This window comes from Miscanthus floridulus, chromosome 13 (assembly GCF_019320115.1).
Source record: "Miscanthus floridulus cultivar M001 chromosome 13, ASM1932011v1, whole genome shotgun sequence".
In the NCBI taxonomy this organism is placed as follows: domain Eukaryota; kingdom Viridiplantae; phylum Streptophyta; class Magnoliopsida; order Poales; family Poaceae; genus Miscanthus; species Miscanthus floridulus.
The window spans coordinates 25,159,871-25,182,151 of record NC_089592.1 but is presented as its reverse complement, the minus strand read 5'-3'; positions in this window follow the sequence as shown (position 1 = coordinate 25,182,151).

Sequence of the window (22,281 nt, the reverse complement as noted above, 5' to 3'; positions counted from 1 at the left end):
CACTCGTGTGTGGAGTCACTTTTGCTCATTCCAACAGCTGAGAAATACGTCTGTGAGTGCCAAGAAGAGTAAGGTCCTAGTGAGGTGTTTGTGATTTGAGAATCCAAGAGTGAAACCTCATTAGTGAATCAAGACTAGACAAGTGTGCATTCATCTTCTCATTAGGCTTTGCGTGGTCAAGTGAGAGTTCATGCTTGTTACTCTTGGTGATCGCCATCACCTAGATGGCTTGGTGGTGATTGGGAGCTTGGTGTTCACCCGGCGGAGCTTGTGGGTGACCCAACTCAAGTTGTGAGCGGCTTTGGGTGATTCGCCGCGACGGAGTGTCGAAGAATCAACCCGTAAAGAGCACTTGATCCTTGCGCGGATCAAGGGGGAGCTACACCCTTGCACGGGTGCTCCAACGAGGACTAGTGGGGAGTGGCGACTCTCCGATACCTCGGCAAAACATCTCCGCGTTCCTCTCTCCATTTACTTTGAGCATTTATTTTAAGTATTTACTTTGAGCAATTCAATACTTGTCTTTACATTCATAGAATTGCCATGCTAGAGTAATTTTGGAACATAGGTTGCAAGTCTTGTGTGTGTTAATTTGATAGAAACACTTTTCTAGGCACAAGGGGTTAATTGGGCTATCCGTAGGATTTGATTATTGCAAGAAAATTTAGAATTAGCCCAATTCACCCCCCCTCTTAGGCATCTTGATCATTTCAATTGGTATCAGAGCCTCGTGCTCACGTTTTTAAGCTTAACCGCTTAGAGTAAGATGTCTCACGGGGATGGACCTCCTCCTATCTTCGAGGGGGATGATTTTCCATATTGGAAAATTCGCATGGAGGCATACCTAGAAGCTCTAGACGTTGGAATACTTAGAGCCGCCTCTCAAGGGTTCCCAACACCTAAGAATCCTGCACAACTTCAAGGCGATGAAGTGAACTATGAAAAATGGAATACAAAGGCTCGCAACACCATCTTTAGAGGTCTTTGCAAAGATGTGTTCAACCACATAAGGAACCACAAAGACGCCCATGCACTATGGTCGGACATTTGTGCGCTCCATGAGGGAACTAAGAGTGAGCGTGAGGAACGTTATCATCTTGTGATTAAAAAGCTAAATTCATTTGAGATGCTTCCCAAAGAATGTGCTAATGAGATGTATTCATGTTTGAATGTTCTTGTAGAGGAAGTCAATGGGCTTGGACTTACTCAAATGTCGCCATCCGACGTTGTGAGAAAGATCTTGAGTGTCCTCCCCATTGACAAATATGGCCATATTGTGACCGTGCTACACCAAGGTGATCTTTCCACCGCTACACCGACACAAATCTTGGGAAAGATCAATGCTCATGAGATGTACATGCACATCACCCCACAAGATGGCTCATCCTCTACAAAGAAGAAAGAGAAGGACTTAGCATTCAAAGCTAGCCAAGATAAGGGCAAAGCAAGACTTGAGTATGAGAGCTCAAGTGATGAAGATGATGAAGAAAGCCTTGCTCTCATGGTGAAGAAGACCGCCAAGATGCTAAAAAGGCTAAACAAGAGTGGCATCAAGTTTGACGGCAAGAAGAAGAAGTTCTTCACTAGCTCAAGAAGAAAGCCAATCTCCGAGATGGATTGCTACAATTGTGGCGAACTTGGCCATCTAGCTCATTAATGTACAAAGCCCAAGAAAGACAAGTTCAAGAACAAGAACAAGGGCAAGAAAGATGACTCAAGCAATGAAGATGAAGATGAGAAGAAAAAGAACAAGCCATATAAGAAGAGAGATGGCAAAAAGAGGGACTTCTACAAGAAGAAGAAAGGTGGAAAGGCCTATATTGTCGGTGATTGGCTCACGGACATTGATTCATCAAGTGGGTCATCCGATGATGATAGTGACGATGAAAAGGTGGCCGCCATTGCTATTGATCTTACATCTTCACCGCCATCATTGCCATCATCCTCTACACACCTATGCCTTATGGCCAAAGGTGAACACAAGGTAACTAAGAGTGATGATAGTAGTGATGATGAACATGCTAGTGATAATGATAGCGATAGCGATGATGATGACTCACCTACATATGATGATCTTGTCAAAATATTAAGAAAATACACTAAGATCATTAGAAAGAGTAGAGCTACAAATGAAAAGCTTGATGCTAAAAATGATTCACTCTTAGCTAAGTGTGATACATTGGAAAAGGCTAATGATGAGCTTCGAGAAACTAATGATGCTATATTATCCAAACTCAAGGAGCTCAAATCCTCCAAGAAAGAGCTTAAAGATAAACATGATAAACTTGAGTGGGTGCACAATGAACTCATCACTAGCCACAACAAGCTAAAAGATGAATACACTACTCTTAAGATTAATCATGATACTCTTGTTATTGCTCAAGAATTTTTACCAAATGAGCCACATGATGCTACTAAGCATGTTGTCAAGATTGATATTGCTACTTCATGTGATGATTTAATTGATGAAAGCATTGAGCATGGATCTAGTAGCAAAGGCAAGCAAGTGGTTGAGTGCAATGACTATGATGAGTATGTCAAGCTCAAGAGTGACAATGAGAAGCTCATGAAAGATCTTGAAGAGATGAAAAGTCACAACACCATTGTGCTAGAAACTCTTGATCATGACAAAGAGTTGATCCTTGAGAATGAGAAGCTCAAAGAAGAAAACAAGAAACTCAAAGAAGAGAAAAACGATGATATTCTCAAGGAAGAGAACAAGAAGCTCAAGATGGAGAAAGAGCATCTCAAGGTGGGATTGAGCAAGTTTGCTAGAGGCAAGCATCTCCAAAGTGAGCTACTCATGAATACCGTCATGAAGATGGATAGAAGTGGCATGGATATATGGCAAGTGTAGAGAAGATGAAGGCCCAAGCTCAACACCAACAATCAAAGCCAAAGCTAAAGCCAAAGAGATGTTTTGAGTGTGGACAAGAAGGCCACTTTGCTCATGAGTGTCAAACTCCACCACCACAACCCTTGCCCAAGCATGCTAGACCCTTTGCTTTCAATGCTCACTACATGCTTAGAAAAGATTCTAGTGGAAAGATGAAAGTCATGTTCTTAGGACCCTCCAACAAGAGTAGGCCTAAGAAGATTTGGGTGGCTAAGTCACTTGTTGAGAAGGTGAAGGGCCCTCAATAAGTTTGGATCCCTAAAGCTTGAATCTCTTGTGTGTAGGTGAACTACAAGACCGGTGGAAGTCATTGGGTTATTGATAGTGGTTGCACTCAACATATGACCGGTGATCCTCATATGTTCACCTCACTAGATGAAGAGGTAGATGGACAAGAGAAAATAACATTTGGAGATAATTCAAAGGGGAAGGTTAAAGGATTGGGCAAAGTGGCAATATCAAATGATCATTCCATCTCCAATGTGCTCTATGTTGCTTCATTGAGCTTCAACTTGCTATCCGTTGGGCAATTATGTGATCTTGGCTTTCAATGTTTATTCACTGAGAAGGAGGTTGTTGTATCCAAGGTAGATGACAATCAAGTGATATTCAATGGATTTAGATACAACAACTTATATCTAGTTGACTTCACCTCCGAAGATGCAAACTTGAAGACTTGCCTATTCACCAAAACAACACTTGGGTAGCTATGGCATAGAAGACTTGCTCATGTTGGGATGAGCTCACTCAAGAAGCTTATGAAGAATGATTTGGTGAGAGGGTTGAAGGATGTGAAGTTTGAGAAGGACAAGCTTTATAGTGCATGTCAAGCCGGCAAGCAAGTTGCAAACACTCATCCAACCAAAGCTTTCATGTCAACCACAAGAGTGCTAGAACTCCTACACATGGATTTATTTGGACCAACAACATACAAGAGTTTGGGAGGAAATCTCTATTGTCTTGTGATTGTGGATGACTATTCAAGGTATATATGGGTGTTCTTCCTTCATGACAAATCCGAAGTTGCTTCTTGCTTCAAGAAGTTTGCCAAGAGAGCTCAAAATGAATTTGAGGTGAAGCTCAAGAAGATAAGAAGTGATAATGGCAAAGAGTTTGACAACACAAACATAGAAGCTTATTATGATGAAGTTGGAATCAAACATGAAGTCTCCGCAACTTATACTCCTCAACAAAATGGTGTAGTTGAGAGGAAGAACCGGACTTTGATCACTCTTGCAAGGACAATGCTAGATGAGTACAACACCCCCGAAGCTCTATGGGCGGAAGCAATCAACACCGCATGTTATGCATCTAATCGCCTATTCCTTCAAAAGTTCCTTGGCAAGACACCTTATGAGTTGCTCAATGGGAAGAAGCCGGACATCTTATTCTTTAGGGTGTTTGGTTGCAAATGCTACATCTACAAGAAGCGGCAACACCTAGGGAAGTTTCAAAGACGTTGTGATATAGGTTTTCTTGTTGGTTACTCATTGAAGTCCAAAGCATATAGAGTATTTAATCATGCCACCGGCTTGGTTGAAGAAACATATGATGTGGAATTTGATGAATCTAACGGCTCCCAAGGAGCACATGAGAATCTTGATGATGTAGGTGATGAACCATTGAGAGAGGCTATGAAGAATATTCCAGTGGGAGACATCAAGCCAAAAGATGATGAAGATGATGTACAAGTCATTAACCAACCTTCTTCATCAAGTGTACCATAAGATGGTGAAAAAGATAGGAGAGTAGAAAATGAAGATACTCATATCTCCCATGAGCAAATGGTGGTACAAGCACAAGATGTTGATGCTCCACAACCTCCTCCTCAAGTGGTCAATAGAAGAAATACACCTCTCCTATAAGATCATCCACAAGATCTCATCATAGGAAGTCCATCAAAGGGTGTAATGACTCGATCTCAAAAACTTACTTCATTTATTGCTCATCACTCTTTTGTCTCTTGCTATGAGCCTACCAAGGTAGAAGAAGCTCTTAAAGATCTGGATTAGATCAATGCCATGCATGAAGAGTTGAACAACTTCACTCGCAATGAAGTTTGGACTCTTGAAGAGCGACCAAAAGGTGCAAGAGTCATTGGAACAAAGTGGGTGTTTCGCAACAAGCAAGATGATCAAGGTGTTGTTGTGAGGAACAAGGCAAGACTAGTTGCAAAGGGGTTCTCTCAAGTTGAAGGCTTGGATTTTGGAGAGACCTTTGCACCGGTTGCAAGATTAGAAGCCATTCATATCCTACTTGCATATGCATCACATCATGAAATGAAACTATATCAAATGGATGTGAAAAGTGCATTTTTAAATGGCTTTATTAATGAACTAGTCTATATTGATCAACCTCCCAGGTTTGAAGACCCTAGATATCCTAATCATGTTTATAGGTTGTCCAAGGCACTATATGGGCTTAAGCAAGCCCCAAGAGCTTGGTATGAGCGCCTTCGGGACTTTCTTATTGAGAAGGGCTTCACCATTGGGAAGGTCGACACTACACTATTTACCAAGAAGCTTGATGGGTATATCTTTATTTGTCAAGTATATGTTGATGATATCATCTTTGGAACATCAAATAAAGACTCATGCAAAGAATTTGGTGAATTGATGTCGAAGGAATTCGAGATGTCAATGATTGGTGAGCTTACATTCTTTCTTGGTTTTCAAGTCAAGCAAATGAAAGAAGGCATCTTCATCTCTCAAGAGAAATATACAAAAGATCTTCTCAAGAGATTCAAGATGGATGAATGTAAGCCAATCAAGACACCAATGCCTACAAATGGACATCTCGACCTAGATGAGGGAGGTAACCCGGTTGATCAAACTCTCTACCGTTCTATGATTGGTAGCTTGTTATATTTAACCGCATCTAGGCCCGACATCATATTTAGTGTGTGTATGTGTGCTAGATTTCAAGCTAGTCCTAAGGAAACACATTTAATTGCTGTAAAAAGAATCCTTAGGTATCTTAAGCACACACCAAGCATTGGCCTTTGGTATCCCAAAGGAGCTTTATTTGAATTAATTGGCTATTCCAATTCGGATTACGCCGGATGCAAAGTTGATAGAAAGAGCACATCCGGAGGGTGCCATTTGCTTGGTAGATCACTTGTGTCTTGGTCCTCCAAGAAACAAAATAGTGTGGCTTTGTCCACCGTCGAAGCAGAATACATTGCCGCGGGTGCTTGTTGTGCACAAATACTATACATGAAACAAACTTTGCTAGACTATGGAGTAGTTCTAGAGAAAGTACCTCTTTTGTGCGACAATGAAAGTGCGGTAAAACTTGCAAATAATCTGGTTCAACACTCTCGCACCAAGCACATAGATATCCGCCATCACTTTCTAAGAGATCATGTTGCTAAAAATGATATATCACTAGAAGGTGTAAGATCCGAAGATCAATTAGCAGATATCTTCACTAAACTGCTAGATAAGGCTACTTTTTGTAGATTGCGGAATGAGCTCAATGTACTTGATTTTAGTAACTTCACTAAAAACTGAGCTTGTGTTGTCCCTTGCATTCATTGTAATATACAACATGCTTAATTTGTGGCAATGCATATAGGGCTTATCTAACATGGTTAAGATAACCGTCGAAAAGCGTGTGAAGAAGCTTAACCTTGGATCAAACTTGACAAGCAACTAGATTTACTTACAAGTATAGCATATGCATGAATGTTGTTCTGTCGTTTTGTTCCATTTGCCCTCTTGTTGCCTATTTTCTTAAAAAGAATTATAGCCTAAGGCAAAATATTTTGAAAAATATGAGGGTTTGAGAGAGGTCACTCACATCAGTCCCAATTGGTGCTTATTTGGATCTTATTCAAGTTAGGACTTGATTGGGAACAGGCAGCGCAAAGGAACCTTAAAGATTTGCTGGAAAAGGTGCACCGGATGCTGCACCGGACGCTGCTGTCCAGCGTCCGATCAGTTCACAGGAGGTGAACTGCTGCCGAAGGAGTGACCGGACACTGCGTCTGTGCGTCCGGTCAGGAGGGGATCCAGAGTCCGGTCGATCAAAGGAAGAATAGGCTGTACTGACCGGACCCTGCCTGCGTCCGGTCATGGACCACCGGACGCGTCCGGTCCCGATTCCAGAGGAATTAGACCTCTCTAGAATCGACCGAACGCTGGGTGGTAGCGTCCGGTTGCTACCACCGGAGCGTCCGGTCAGTGGATCTCGCGTGGCTTCAGGACTCTTTTCTCCGTTTCCTTCTCTGTCGCGTTTGGGACCCTCATATAACCACTGCCTTTGAGTTGTTTCCCCGTGACCTAGCCCAAGCTGCCATTGCCGCCGCCTCCTGTGCCTCCACAGCTCGCCAGCCGCGCGCCGCCGCGCAGCAAGCTCCGCCCGAGCCTCCCTGCGCACCACCGTGCCACCGCTGCACTGTGCCCTCCGCGCCGCCGCACTGCCCTATCCGCGCCCGTGCTCCACCTCTTGCTGGAGTCGTCGTGCCCTAGCCAGAGCAGAGCGCCGCCTCTCCAGGTCACCACCAGGCAGTGCCTTCCTCGCCGTCATTTTCTTCGGTAAGGACGTGCCTTTGAATCTGCATTTAGTTGCCCGTGACCTAGATTGAGTTCTTCAAGCATTGATTTCACATTATGTCAGGGCCATTGATTCACTACTTACCCTAACCCTAGCTCGGTTCTGAGGATCCCCCATGTGACATCTCATCTTTTCTCGGATCACCGTCCGTTAGGTAGAAAGCCATTCGATTCAAATTCGTATCTGCATTACTTTCTCTATTAGGGTTTCACATCTATTAGATATATTGTATTTATTTGTATATCCATCTATTCTATCTTGCAGCGTGTCGTGCCGCTGAGTTTCGTGTGATAGTTGTCAGATAACTCGGAGCTAAGCTCGCGAGTAAGGATCAAGGCCAAGCCTCGGGAGTGTCAGTTTGTCTGTTGATCTTCATCAGCGGCAGTTCACCCTCTTGTCAGTTCAGATGGCTTGCACCAAGAACGTCGGTGGTGGCCCAGGTGATGATGATCGGAGGCCCCCACCTCGCCAGCCTGTAGGATCAAAGGGCAAGTCAACCAAACAGGTGACATCCAAGAAGCGCAAGTACCCTGACGCAGAGACAGTGAGAGCAGCAGCTGTTGTAGAGGCCGCAGAGCGTGCTGAGAGAGGCGATGCCTGTAGCGGAGTTGTCATTGCAGATCAGTCGGTTTCACCAGCAGTGAGAGCTGCACTTGAGGAGGTTGAGCGTCGTCACGGTAGTCCAGCTGGGACTGCCACGTTTGTAGGACGACGGGTTGCCATTGAGGAGGGTCAATTAGCAGAGCAGGAGCCAGTTCAGCAGACTCAGGAGGGCGAGCAGGCACAGCAGACCCAGAAGGCCAAGGGGATAGAGCCTGCACCCCAGCTTCGCCGCTCTGGACGGACCTGTGTACCAGTCTCGCCGAGGCTGCCGACACAGCAAAGGGGATCACATCCACCACCTAGACCACAGGGTCCACCTCCAGTGGTGCATCTCAACTTGAGGGCCACCACGGCTAGACAGGTTCAGCAGCTGCGATTTGTAGAGTTTGAGGTTTGGTTTCCTCCGAGGAGGGATGAGAGAGCAGCTGAGGGTTTCTACACGCCACTACAGGAAGATTTCTACAATGCTTATCTCAACAGTGGGGCAGTGTTCAGATCTCAGAGAGTCTACCGCATAGAGTCTATTATGGCAGTAGCCGGAGAGCACATTCGGCCTTACTTATCATATTTGCCAGGGTTGACAGATTTGATTGGATGGACGGGAACATATGTACCATCTTGGGTTTGTCAGTTTTATGCTTCACTCTTCATCGATCCACATCACAGATTTATTCACTTTGCTTTCAGAGGCAGAGACTACATAGTGACGAGTGGGAGGGCCAGAGAGATACTGAGGCTATAGGATCAACCTGTCAGGATGCATGAGGTTTGTTATGGATAGCAGGAGCTTCCCAGGCGTCCTCATGGAGGGTTGGTGCCCCCTACAGATTTAGTACGACATTGCTTCAAGGAGCCCTTTGGTGAGGGGTCAAGCAGGAACCCCAGTGACTTGACTCCTATAGCGAGAGTGCTAGAGGCCATTATCAGAAGGACACTGCTTCCTAGGTTGGGATACAGGGAGGGCCTAACTCGCTTACAGCTCTGGCTTCTCAATGTCCTGATGCAGCAGACAGTATTTGATATCTGGGACCTTCTTTTAGAGATGGAGGATATAATAGCTGAGGGATTCAAGGGTCATAGGCAGCTTCCCTATGCTCACTAGATCACATTTCTCATTCGTAGAGTAGTGCTTGATAAGCCCCCAGGTATGATGGATGAGTATACAGGTGCTACCATAGAGTTCCCAACTTACAACTTATCCCAGAGGATCAGACACAGCACTCCTTAGGCACCCAGATAGCCTAACCGTCGTCCCAACATGCCAGAGTCCACAGCTCAGCAGGATGAGATTATTAGAGGGATTGCAGCCACTAAGGAGGAGGAGCTAGAGGCACAGCAGGAGGTGAGCGAGTATAGTGACAGCTCTGACGATGACTACCAGCCTATTCCTTAGATGCCTCCACATAGACACGATGCAGAGGCCGGTAGCTCCAGCTCTGCTCCACCTACTCCATAGATAGACCCTGCTCTCATTGCTATTCTTGAGCAAATGCAGCAGACACAGGAGACAACTGCTACTTTTACCCAGTTTCAGGCTCGACAGGACGAGTTCTAGAGGCAGTAGTAGGTCATGCAGCAGCAGCAGCAGATGCATCAGCAGTAGATACTCTTACAGCAGTAGCTTATGGGTTTCATGCAGCATGTAGTGATAGCTCTTGGGGCCCCACAGCCACAGCCTTCGCCCTAGCTTGCTCAACCTGCTACCACTTCGACGACTCCAGCAATACAGCCCAGTAGGCTCTAGAGTCTAGGATAGCCTCCAGCTCAGTTTGCTTCACCTCTTGTACAGGTGTCCTAGTGGTTAGCCTCACCCGTGGTAGCCCCGTAGTTCACTCCACTTCAGACAGGCTTCACACCGGAGCAGTCACCCTCGCTATTTGTGCCTGACACGTCAGTCTCCAGGAGTCTTGGAGCATCTTTTAGTGAGCTAACTAGCATGCCCACACCACCTCATATGCATGCCGCTAGTCCTTCTACAGCAGCCCCAGTCGCTGTGACTACTCAGAGGCTTCCTAGCTTAGTCGCATCATCAGATCCTATAGATGTACCAGCCGCTTCACAGGCAGCACCTGCCCCAGCTCAGACCCAGATCGCTTCAGCGACACTTCCTGCCACAGAGGGTCAGTCAGTTCAGAGCTCAGGGTCAGATGATGATGGCACCCAGTTCCAGCTTACTCCTCGCACCTCAGCGCCCGGCTCGTCCGCTGCAGCCCCGCCGACCGACCCCTAGGTTTTGGTGTTTGACGCCAAAGGGGGAGAGGGTTCGAGTATGTAGACTCAGGGGGAGCTAGTTATATAGTATTAGCTTATTATATACATTTGGAGTTTTATTTGTGTGATACACTATTACTTCTGCATTCGTGTGTTTACTTTCACGCATATTATTCTATCTATGTGATAGTGTTATCTATGTGATTGTGATATATGACATGTGTGCTTTCTACTTTGCATTATTTAAATGTCATATCACTTGTGTTATGCTCATTTGCCTTTGCTTCCGTGTTTATACTTCGAAGCAAATGAGTTTTGTTACTCGTACTCATGCTTAATTCATATTTTTTGAGTACATTGTGTTGGCTTGGGTCATATAAGCTTGACTAACACTTTTGTTCTTATCGACAAAAGCTTATATGAACCAAGCCCATCAAAAATCTCACTCTTTCACATACTCGAGGTGGTATTGTCATCAATCACCAAAAAGGGGGAGATTGAAAGTATCTAGGCCCCTAGTTAGGTTTCGGTAATTAATGACAATACGAGATTACTATGACTAATGTGTGTTTTGCAGAGGCAATTAAGTTAGGTCATGGTAATGAAGATCGATTGGGCAATCAAAGTTGTCATGCCCCCTCGTTGGAAATCGTTTCGGTTTTCAAAGGATGGACGACAAGGTTAAGGATGACTAGTTCTAAGTGTCGATTGGAGTTGGAGAGACACTTAGAGTAGTTTAAGACTTTGTTTTTTCCTTTGGCTGTACTATTAAGGGGGGTATGGACGGGTAGCTTGACCTAGTTGAGTCTAGTGAGTTAGGTGTGGTGCACACTTATTAAAACTAGCTCTAGGTAGCTCCTATGAAGCCCTTTGATCCCATGGAGCAACTTCATTCTCAAATGATCGAGAGTTGGAAGTGAATGGAGGGTCAAATACTGACCGGACACTGGGTCCGATGTGACCGGACGCTGGCCGCAGGGTCCGGTCAGTTCATTTGACCAAGGAGAACAAGTTTGGTGTGACCGGACACTGAAAGGTCAATGTGACCGGACGCTGAGGGCTAGCGTCCGGTCGACTCCAGTAAGGGTCCAGACTTGAGAAAGTGTGACCGGACATGTCCGGTCAATCCTGACCGGACCCTGAGTATCCAGCGTTCGATCGAGTCCAATAAGGTTCCAGTAAGGGTTTTATGCGACCGGACGCGTCTAGTCAGTGCTGACCGGATCCTGCCAGCGTTCGGTCAACTCATTACTACTGGTTCGCAGGTTGAACTGACCGGAGCGTCCGGTCAACACGATCGGAGCGTCTGGTCACCCCGCAGAAGCTCATAACAGTTTGTTTTTCAGGCTGCCTTATAAATAGAAGCTCCACTCGTGTGTGGAGTCACTTTTGCTCATTCCAACAGCTGAGAAACACATCTGTGAGTGCCAAGAAGAGCACGGTCCTAGTGAGGTATTTGTGATTTGAGAATCCAAGAGTGAAACCTCATTAGTGAATCAAGACTAGACAAGTGTGCATTCATCTTCTCATTAGGCTTTGCGTGGTCAAGTGAGAGTTCGTGCTTGTTACTCTTGGTGATCGCCATCACCTAGACGGCTTGGTGGTGATTGGGAGCTTGGTGTTCACCCGGCGGAACTTATGAGTGACCCAACTCAAGTTGTGAGCGGCTTTGGGTGATTCGCCGTGACGGAGTGTCGAAGAATCAACCCATAGAGAGCACTTGATCCTTGCGCGGATCAAGGAGGAGCTACACCCTTACGTGGGTGCTCCAACGAGGACTAGTGGGGAGTGGCGACTCTCCGATACCTCGGCAAAACATTGCCGCATTCCTCTCTCCATTTACTTTGAGCATTTATTTTAAGTATTTACTTTGAGCAATTCAATACTTGTCATTACATTCATAGAATTGCCATGCTAGAGTAATTTTGGAACATAGGTTGCAAGTCTTGTGTGCATTAATTTGATAGAAACACTTTTCTAGGCACAAGGGGTTAATTGGGCTATCCGTAGAATTTGATTATTGCAAGAAAATTTAGAATTAGCCCAATTCACCCCCCCTCTTGGGCATCTTGATCCTTTCATCACCCAAAGCCCTAGTCCAAGGTTTCATGCTATAGTCCAAAATCATAATGCATATGCGATACAAATGCCATGTCTCCTTCCTTCATACCCAACAAGGTATGAAGCCGCATCGTTATGCCCAATAAACGAAGTTCTACTAGTATGGTTGCGGCTAGCAAGCGGAGACATAACTCCATGTGCCAATGAATGAATCAGATGCAATGCAAGTACTATACGAAGGAATCATAATGCACATATAACATCAAGAGCATCTTGCCATGGGACAACATGTGGCAGAACCGCCTGAAATGGCAAGCTTCCGGAGGCGCTCATCTTCCACCAGACGCTAAGCACCCTGAAAGTAAGCTACATCAGACGGTTCCGTCGAGCACACCCCAAGGGAGAACTCGAACAATCCACGTTTTTCACCCAGGATCCAATAATGAGAGTGAGTTTACATCACTTAGTCCATTTCATACAGCAATAGTTCTCGAAAATACATTATTACAATACCAAGTTCAGAGTGCAGAATTTAAACAGCGAAATTGAAATAAACATCTAACAATAAGATACAAGGATCCGTCTGTGCTCATCAGAAGAATCATCCACACAACAGCCACTCCTCAAGCTGCACTTGCAACAGGGGTAAATAAACACTGAGTACACAATGTACTCGCAAGACTTACCCGACTCGTGGGAATAATTTCCCGACTCCAAAGGATATGACAAGCTATATAGTTTGTTGGGTTTCTTTTTTTCAAAAAACATTACTAATAGTGAATCCTTATGTATGTGTTTTATTAGCAGTCATGATTAGTTCATTAGCTAACCATTCTATGTAAGCACATGTTCTACTTTTAAGCAAGAGTTGAGCAATCAAATCCGTTCATTCCCTTTCATCTTTCAGTTCTTACTATGGTGCTAGTTCATAGCCAAGCCATACCGTATCACATGGCGATTCGCGAACCAATGTATCCTAGCTAGGTACCCCAAAACACATGCCCCGCTTATACCACAGGCACAAGCACGACCAACCCACCACTCTCCTATCAAGGGGTCTAGGTCCCTGACCAAACTTGGACTTCAAGCCCCCACTCCTGAGTCCCGGACTCAATGTGGTGCTTAGACCTCCACCATCCCTACCTCTAATCAGTCGGTCCGAAAAGAGCCAAAAGTATGTGCTCAGGATAATAAGTCTGTGACTTGATTAGAATCCACTACAACAGATGGTCCTCAAACGACACGGATTGGGAAACAGTGTAACCAAGCTATGTCTCATTGGTCGCGGGACACAACCTATTACACCCACCAATACCCGTACCATATCCCTACCTGGTCTCCATTTCCTTTTACCATTTTGTCATGAGAGTAATAATGATCACCTATTGTGAGTAACGGCAGGTTACTCACACTATCGATAGCCTAAGCATAGTAGCTACTCGACCTATGCTAGTAGGACTCATAGGTAGGTTTATCTATACATATAGTTTCAATATAGATCTTATAACGTAAATGCACATCACACACACACACACACACATATATATATATATATATATATATATATATTCAGTGATTATAAAAAATAAGAGTTATGCACAGGGGCTTGCCTTGGGCAGGCGGATTGTTAGCTAAGTCAATCAGTGACAGCTCTGGGACCTCCTCCTGCATGAGGATCTCCTCCTTGTACTCCTCAATCACCTCCTCGTACTCGTGATCACCGGTGGTCATGATCTCCACCAACTCATTCTCTACATGCATATAATAATGATGCAACACTTAGTATTTATGCAACAACAACTCTTAAAATAAAAATACACATGCTAAGCTACTAAGCTAGCTCTAATGACTAAGGCACTAAGCTAACTATCATCTTTATCAAATAGATTCCAAGCTCACCCTACAAGTGCCTAATTTTTATAAACCAATATCATGCCATTATTCATTTAGTCTTAATGGGTATTTAGCTACCATATTAAATAGTCTATTTTAGGGCTACAAAAATTACAGTGAGCACATAATAATACAATGAAGCTACTATAAAAATTTTAAAGTTTTTGCTATCACCAATCTACCACAAAAATTCCTACAATAATTAACTTAATAATATTGAGCACTTTCAAATGATTTAATAGCTCCTAGTATTAACATATATATATAAACTAAATACATTAACTGATAGGGCACAATTTTAGGAATTTAACAAAATTTGTTTCATAATTTTTGGATATCTACATGATTTTATATGATTTACCAAAGATCAGCTCAAAAACTCTATTAGAAAACTATTTCTAATTCCTCATGAAAAAGAAAAACGTATTCTCTCGCGTGGCCCAAGCGGTGCGGCCCATGCGGCGCCGGACCGCGTGGAGACGGCCCGCGATGGGGAAATCCCGTGTGCGCTGATGTTTTTGCAAAATAGTCCTCGTACTTCTCCTGAATTACAACTAAGTACTAACACTATTTTCCCCTCTCACATAACTTCTCACTTGACCCCTTGAACTTTTCCTAATCCACCCGCGCGCACCCTCGGTGACTCTATGCATGGCGGCGCGGCGAGCGGCGGCACTGAGCGCTTATGTCGGCCACCTGGGACCCACGTGAGCCCACCTAACGGGTCGATCACCATCTCCGACCCTAACGGCTACGCTAAGCGGCAGTAAGGGTGGCACGACTGGCTAGGGAAAGCTGCAGCGATGCACGGCCATCCGTGACGACGGCGCCACTGCTCCGGTGAGCTGGGGAAGCTACAGGCCTAATTGATTAACGCGTGAGCATCAGGAGGCTACCATGGACCAACCCAAGGTGACGGTTGGGGAGGAGGATGACAGAGGAAGGCTGGCCATGTGCAGCCGAGCTGTGCGGCGGCGCACCGCGGCGGCACGGGCACGTCAGCGACAAAGGGGAGGCAGTAGCAGTTCAACTAAGGCATGCAAGGTGGAGGAGTCAAGGCGATGCTAGTGGTGCAGGTGAATTGGCTCGAGAGGGACGACGAGAGAGCTGCCCACACCCGCGGCCGGACACGACCTTATCAGCGCGATGGTGGGGAAACTCCAAAATTGGAGCTCGACCGGGCGCCATTCAAGATGGGGTGGGGACGGGTAGCTAGGCAGCTATGTGACGGAGCGAACAACGCAACGAATCGACTTGAGGTGATCCCTCCCTGACGAATTTAATGGCGCGGCTCGACGGCGACAGCAGAGAGAGAGAGACGGGGCACGGTAGGTGGGCTCGGCTCATCCTCGCCTTGGCGGGACGCGGTCGACCGGACCTAAGACGGTGTCTACACACCCGCTACACAACAATGCAGCCAAACCACATACGCGCGTGGAGGCAGGTGGGGGCGCGGCATGCGCTGCCGCAGCACCATTAAGGCGAGGCGACGGCGTGGGGCAGCCGGGACAGCCCACATGCGTGCTAGGACAAGGAGAGTGGCAGCGCAACACATCATCGCAGTGGCGTCGGTAGCGGCAACACAAGGCAGGGCAGCAATGTGGACGCGACGGCAGCGCAGCACGGGACGGGGCAGGCGGCAGCAGCAGCGGCTCTGCGCAGCGGGCCAGCGACAACCGAGCCATGGCCAGGGCAGAGACGGCCATGGCCAATCGCGCACGGCAGCGCGCACACGCGCGACCATGTGCGCGGCGTGGGGAGGCCACGCGGTGACCGCACACCCGACGCCAACCAACCCGAGACATGTGACATGCACAAATTTTAAAGCACTAAACATGACCAAACGGTTGCTCCAGGAGCCAAACCAGCTTCACCCATGCTCAAGACGGCATATGAGACTACCAAATCGAGCTATAACACTATACCACCCTTTAACCCAATCTCTCATAATAAATTGCTAAACATAGCAATGTCTAGCTGTTGACAGACTCAGAAATTTCTAAGTTTTTAAGCTGAATTTATTTTCAATTTGCGATTTGTAAGCTAGCGAAAATATTAGCTAGTAATATCATTTTTCGACCGCAAGTATTTCACTATCATCTACAAAGTTTGCACTTCAAACTTTATTTAAGTATCACATACATGTTCTATAGCATTTTTGCTTAATAAAAATTGGTTTTAAACCCTACTTAATGACTGTACAAATCGTGGAGCAACTTTCGTTTAGCATTTTTGTTGATCGTTTTGAGTTACAGAAATTGATCTACACACTTTATTATATGCATTAACACATAAACATGATGCTCATGACATATTTTAGTAGATAATTTACGGTGTAACACCGAGGGTGTTACACAACAAACCTTAATACATTGTACCAAAATGAAAGCATGTCAAAATGAATGAAACATGGTTTGAGAGGCCAAATTATATTAGTTATGGTTTTGAGTTTTAAGGTGGAGATAGAATAAATAACAAGTTAAAGCCTGTAGCAAACCACCACTATGTTTACTTGTCTCCAACAAGGGATGACTGCTCTAGGTGCGACCTAGAGCACTACCACCTGTTTTAATAGTATAAGATTAGAAAAATAACTCATGCTAACAAGAAGGTACAGTAGGAAAAGCGCTCCTACGCCCCAACCAGACATACAAGCAAAACAACGAAAAAATCACCTAGTCAAATGCAGTAGTGCCGCTTCACCTTTTTCTATCATTCAATTCTTAAAGGCTATGATAGAAAACAAATATAATTTTAGAATCTACACAACAAGGTCTACAACTTTCATGAAGAGCTTATATTTTTATCAAACCTTTAAGATGGCCTAAACGTTTTTCTCAAAAATGCAGGAGAATTGTGCTTCATTATATTAAGAAGAAAAAAGGGGAAGAGACCCCAATTACAACACACGCCACACCCCCCCTAAATAAAAGTACATACGCGCTTGTGAAAACAAAAAGATGGCCTAAGCTGCTAGTGAAAACAAACTTCAGAATCTGTCTAAGAATTGAGACAACAAGCTTCACATTTTTCATATCCCTTTATCCTCATGTCCAAAAATATGAAATTTCACCAGATATAAAATAATTTCATAATCTACAACTTTCATATTACTCACATTTGCAGATAGGGTCAGCAAGATGGCCTAATGCATGCATGAGGAAAGCTTAACTGAAAATTCTGCAGAGAAACTATACATATGACTTTAAAAATATATATGTTGAGTTCCTCTTATCCAAAATCCATTATCTTTACCAATCCATAAAGATAGTGGAAAGTACTATAAGTCTCTTATAATTTTTAAAGTCCCATCTTGCCTCTAAGGTTTCCAAAAATCTAGTAGATTCAGTTTTGTCTAGAACTTTGTCAGAGAATGACGGCTAGCTTAGAAAAGTCATAACTCTCAAACTGCTTGTGCTAAAATCATGAAATTTCACGAGCTAATAGATCTAAAAGCCTCTAAAGCTTTCTTATTATCCATTTTAGGAGGAATAGTCATTTAGGCCACAAAAACTACATGAACAGTTGCACTGCTCAACTGAAGGCAGCAAAATCCTATATTTGATTCCAATGGCGATTCCTCTCCCAATACCACTTATTTCCAAGACCAAAGACCATCCAAAACATATCAATCAAAAGACCCAAAGGGAGAATCATCTCGCCTTGGCTATCCCCAATCTAGGATAGCAAAGAGATGGGAAAAAGTCGATCTACACCAAGATGTAGCTCTACTCGATCCTCTCCTCATCCTCAATCCGTTTTCCTTTTTTCCTTGGTTATTACTAATTTGGGGAAGGTTTAAGAGAGGGAGAGGGCGCAGGGAAGAAGGGGAAGATGTGCTGGAGGGGAGGAGCTCGTGTCGGAGAAGAGAGAGCAACTGATGGGGGAGGGATGTGCATTCTAGGGCTGGAGGTGACTTGGACTTGGGGGTGGTGGTGGGCTACATGGGCCTTGGCCCTTCTAACCCCTTTCTTTCAGTTTATGTGTCATAACAACCCCTGTAAAGAGGGTCTGCCATCCTTAAACAGTTACACGAAATGATGACCAACTAAGAGTCGCAGTGCGGGGTGAACGAGGGATCCCATGAATGACGGGATGATGGAGCTTCTGGAGTCCGATGTAGCTTCTGTTCTATTTGTTTTTTCTTTTTTTCAACATTTTTTTATTTCGTGGTCTCAACTTGTGGATGGTAGTTCTTACGTATTGATTTGATAGCTTGTATGTACATATTTTTTCGGACAAAATTTGAATTATAGAAGTGCGTTTATTTTAGGGCTCCAGCAATAAATATGCGAAGATATTGATATGATTCAATGGAATGAGGCCACCTAATAGATACCTTGAATCGTCGATCACATGTTGAGCAATGAGCACATGAAGAAGCTGTACTGACACACAAGCTACTTATGATGCGAATCGTTCACCATCATAGCAGATAGGTGATATGGGTTGCCAATTGTCGTGCGATGGAACTTCAATATGGTGTGCAGCAAAGCATAGTGTACCATGAATATGTGCACATTCGATTTGCATCCCTCACGTGACAAGTCCTGGTTATGAATTCATAATTGCATAGATACCCTACATTAAGTTTGAAATTTTTTTCCACCACTCATTTGTTGCAATACCGGTGGCGTGTATCAAACAATCCTGAGCCCTGACCACTATGGGTTTCTTCTACAGTAGTAGAATAAATATGTTCAGCTAGATTTGAAGTGCCAAAATTGATATGAGTGTTTCTATTATTTTGAATTTATTTAATTTAAGAAAGAAACATAGTTGTTCATTTAGTGGTAGACGATGCGTCAATTGATAACAATGCATACATGCATAGCGAATTTCTTAACATAAAGATCTACCTCACAGTCGCCCGTCTCAGTGGAGGCTTTGATGAGTACAGGCCCGATCTTCCGAGAGGTAGCCGGTAAGTTCGATTTGTGGAGATCTCGACGTTGGCGATCCGGCTTCAAATCAGACACGATTCGAACCCTGCAACCGTTACACCACTGCTCCGTTGGTTATCAACCAAGCACAACTTGATTGACCTCGCCAAGAAGGCTTTTCCTGCAAGCGAATCGAAGAGCACAAGCAAGAAGGTAAAACACGCAATCTGAAATTGCAAATATGAATGACGCGAATATCAATAGAGGGTTCAAGAACTCGGTTCCAAAGGACTAATCGACACAGTGGAGGAGATCAAGAACGGGGGCCCTGGATCACTGCAAAAGGATTTGTCACCACAGTTACAATGAACGATTCAGTTTCTCGATGGAAAACTAAACTCTAAACAAAACCCAATTGTGTAGCAGCGGCGGCGGCTGTGTTTATAGTCTAAGACTCGACCTAGGGTTGGGGACGGCCAGGGGTTGGGCGCCCACAACTTGGGCTTAAGGCCCGACACGATACATGGCCAAGTTGGCCCAAATAGGTGACGCAGCACCTTGCCGTGGTCACACAGAATGATCCACGGACCTTCTGGAGCTGGGACCAGATCCAAAACGACGGCGTCGTCGTCCCCTTTCCAACGCATCCAAGAACGGCCCGTTTCGATGTCGTATGAGGAAGTTATGACCGAAACAGTGACGACGTGTCTGCTGAATCCGAGGACGACGTGACAGCTGAGTTGGAAACGAATTGCAACTTGGGGAAGACCATGGCGTCGATGTGTCCAGCGTGGCGATGTCCTCATCATCCTCCCCTTCTTGAATTGGAGTCGTCCTCGACTCCATCTTGGCGATGTCCTCATTACAAAATCACAGCAACGGGCGATTGAACTACGACCACGAACACAATCCTAAACCAGCAACAAGACTCGACCACGGACACAAACTCAACAACACGAATCTGAAACGAAATTGCAAAGGCACAAAGGGCGATAGGACAGCGGAAATTGAAATATTTTTGGGCTTTTTGTGGACTCTAGGTAATGAACAAATATGAATCTAAGGCAAACGAGATTATACCTCGCGGTAAACCTGAAATATCTGATACCAATTGATGAGTACAGGCCCGATCTTCCGAGAGGTAGCCGGTAAGTTCGATTTGTGGAGATCTCGACGTTGGCGATCCGGCTTCAAATCAGACACGATTCGAACCCTGCAACCGTTACACCACTGCTCCGTTGGTTATCAACCAAGCACAACTTGATTGACCTCGCCAAGAAGGCTTTTCCTGCAAGCGAATCGAAGAGCACAAGCAAGAAGGTAAAACACGCAATCTGAAATTGCAAATATGAATGACGCGAATATCAATAGAGGGTTCAAGAACTCGGTTCCAAAGGACTAATCGACACAGTGGAGGAGATCAAGAACGGGGGCCCTGGATCACTGCAAAAGGATTTGTCACCACAGTTACAATGAACGATTCAGTTTCTCGATGGAAAACTAAACTCTAAACAAAACCCAATTGTGTAGCAGCGGCGGCGGCTGTGTTTATAGTCTAAGACTCGACCTAGGGTTGGGGACGGCCAGGGGTTGGGCGCCCACAACTTGGGCTTAAGGCCCGACACGATACATGGCCAAGTTGGCCCAAATAGGTGACGCAGCACCTTGCCGTGGTCACACAGAATGATCCACGGACCTTCTGGAGCTGGGACCAGATCCAAAACGACGGCGTCGTCGTCCCCTTTCCAACGCATCCAAGAACGGCCCGTTTCGATGTCGTATGAGGAAGTTATGACCGAAACAGTGACGACGTGTCTGCTGAATCCGAGGACGACGTGACAGCTGAGTTGGAAACGAATTGCAACTTGGGGAAGACCATGGCGTCGATGTGTCCAGCGTGGCGATGTCCTCATCAGGCTTTTACTGCGTTGTTTCCGAGACTGCCATATCATATGAAATGAAATGAAATTTGGATGAAACATCCACTCTCAATGCAAAGTTTCATTCCATGGTTTCATAGACATTTAATTATAAGACTCACAGAGAGTTGGTAATCATGCATAGAGAGTTTCATCCCATGGAACTTATTTTTTCTCTTTTTATTAAAAGATTGTCGTGTCATCAAAAAAACATATGTGGCAAGCTACTAAACGGCTCCTAGCCCCCGAACGCCCGGATTCAAGGGTGTGACCGGACGCACCTCGAGCCTGTCCGCCCCCCGCACGGAACAGTAGACTTGAACCCGACCAAAACAACGGAGCAAACAACGGAGCACCTCGTGCCGGCCCGTCCCATGGAACAGTAGACGCGTTCCGTCCTGCAGGCGCCACATCCCGCCATCCCACCGTGCCGCCCCGTCCCCCCGCAGTTCCATCGCGCCGCCCATCCCTCCGCCGCGCCCCGCTAGGTGCGTCGCATCCTCACCTCGCTCCAATCAGAAGTATTACTTATTTGCAACATCAAACAAAGTGCAATGCGAGATGTAACATTAGAACAAAGTCTACTGCAACATTAGAACAAAGGTACTGCAACAACAGAACAAAGGTACTGCAACGCGAGATGCAAGATCAGAAAAAAACTAATGCAACAAAAAAATATTACTTGTTGCAACACCGTAACAAGGCTACTGCAACAAAAAAAAAACAGAACAAAAAACAAATGCGAGAAATCAAACATCAAGAAAAAAACTAATGCAACAATGAAAAATTATTTGTTGCACCAGCAAACACAAAGCTACTGCAACAATAAATAAACAAAGCGCAATGCGAGATGCAACAATCAGAAAAAAAGATTAATGCAACAAAAAAGAATACTTGTTGCAACATCAAAACAACGCTACTGCAACAACAGAAACAAAGCGCAATGCGAGATACAACATTAGAAAAAACTAATGCAACAAAAAAGAATACTTGTTGCAACAACAAAACAACGCTACTGCAACAGAGCTCGTAGAAACCCTAGCCACCACGTCGTCCCTCAGATCCAGATTCAGAGGAGGAGGAGGAGGAGAGCTCAGATCCAGAGGAGGAGGTGGAGGACGAGGGCTCAGATCTAGAGAAGGACCCACCTACCTCGCCAGAAGCCGCCGCCGCTGTCCTTCTCTCCGGTGGCATGGAGGTCACGAAAGGAGGGAGGGGCGGCTCACCGAAAACCGCTGCCGTCGCCCTCCTCTCCGGT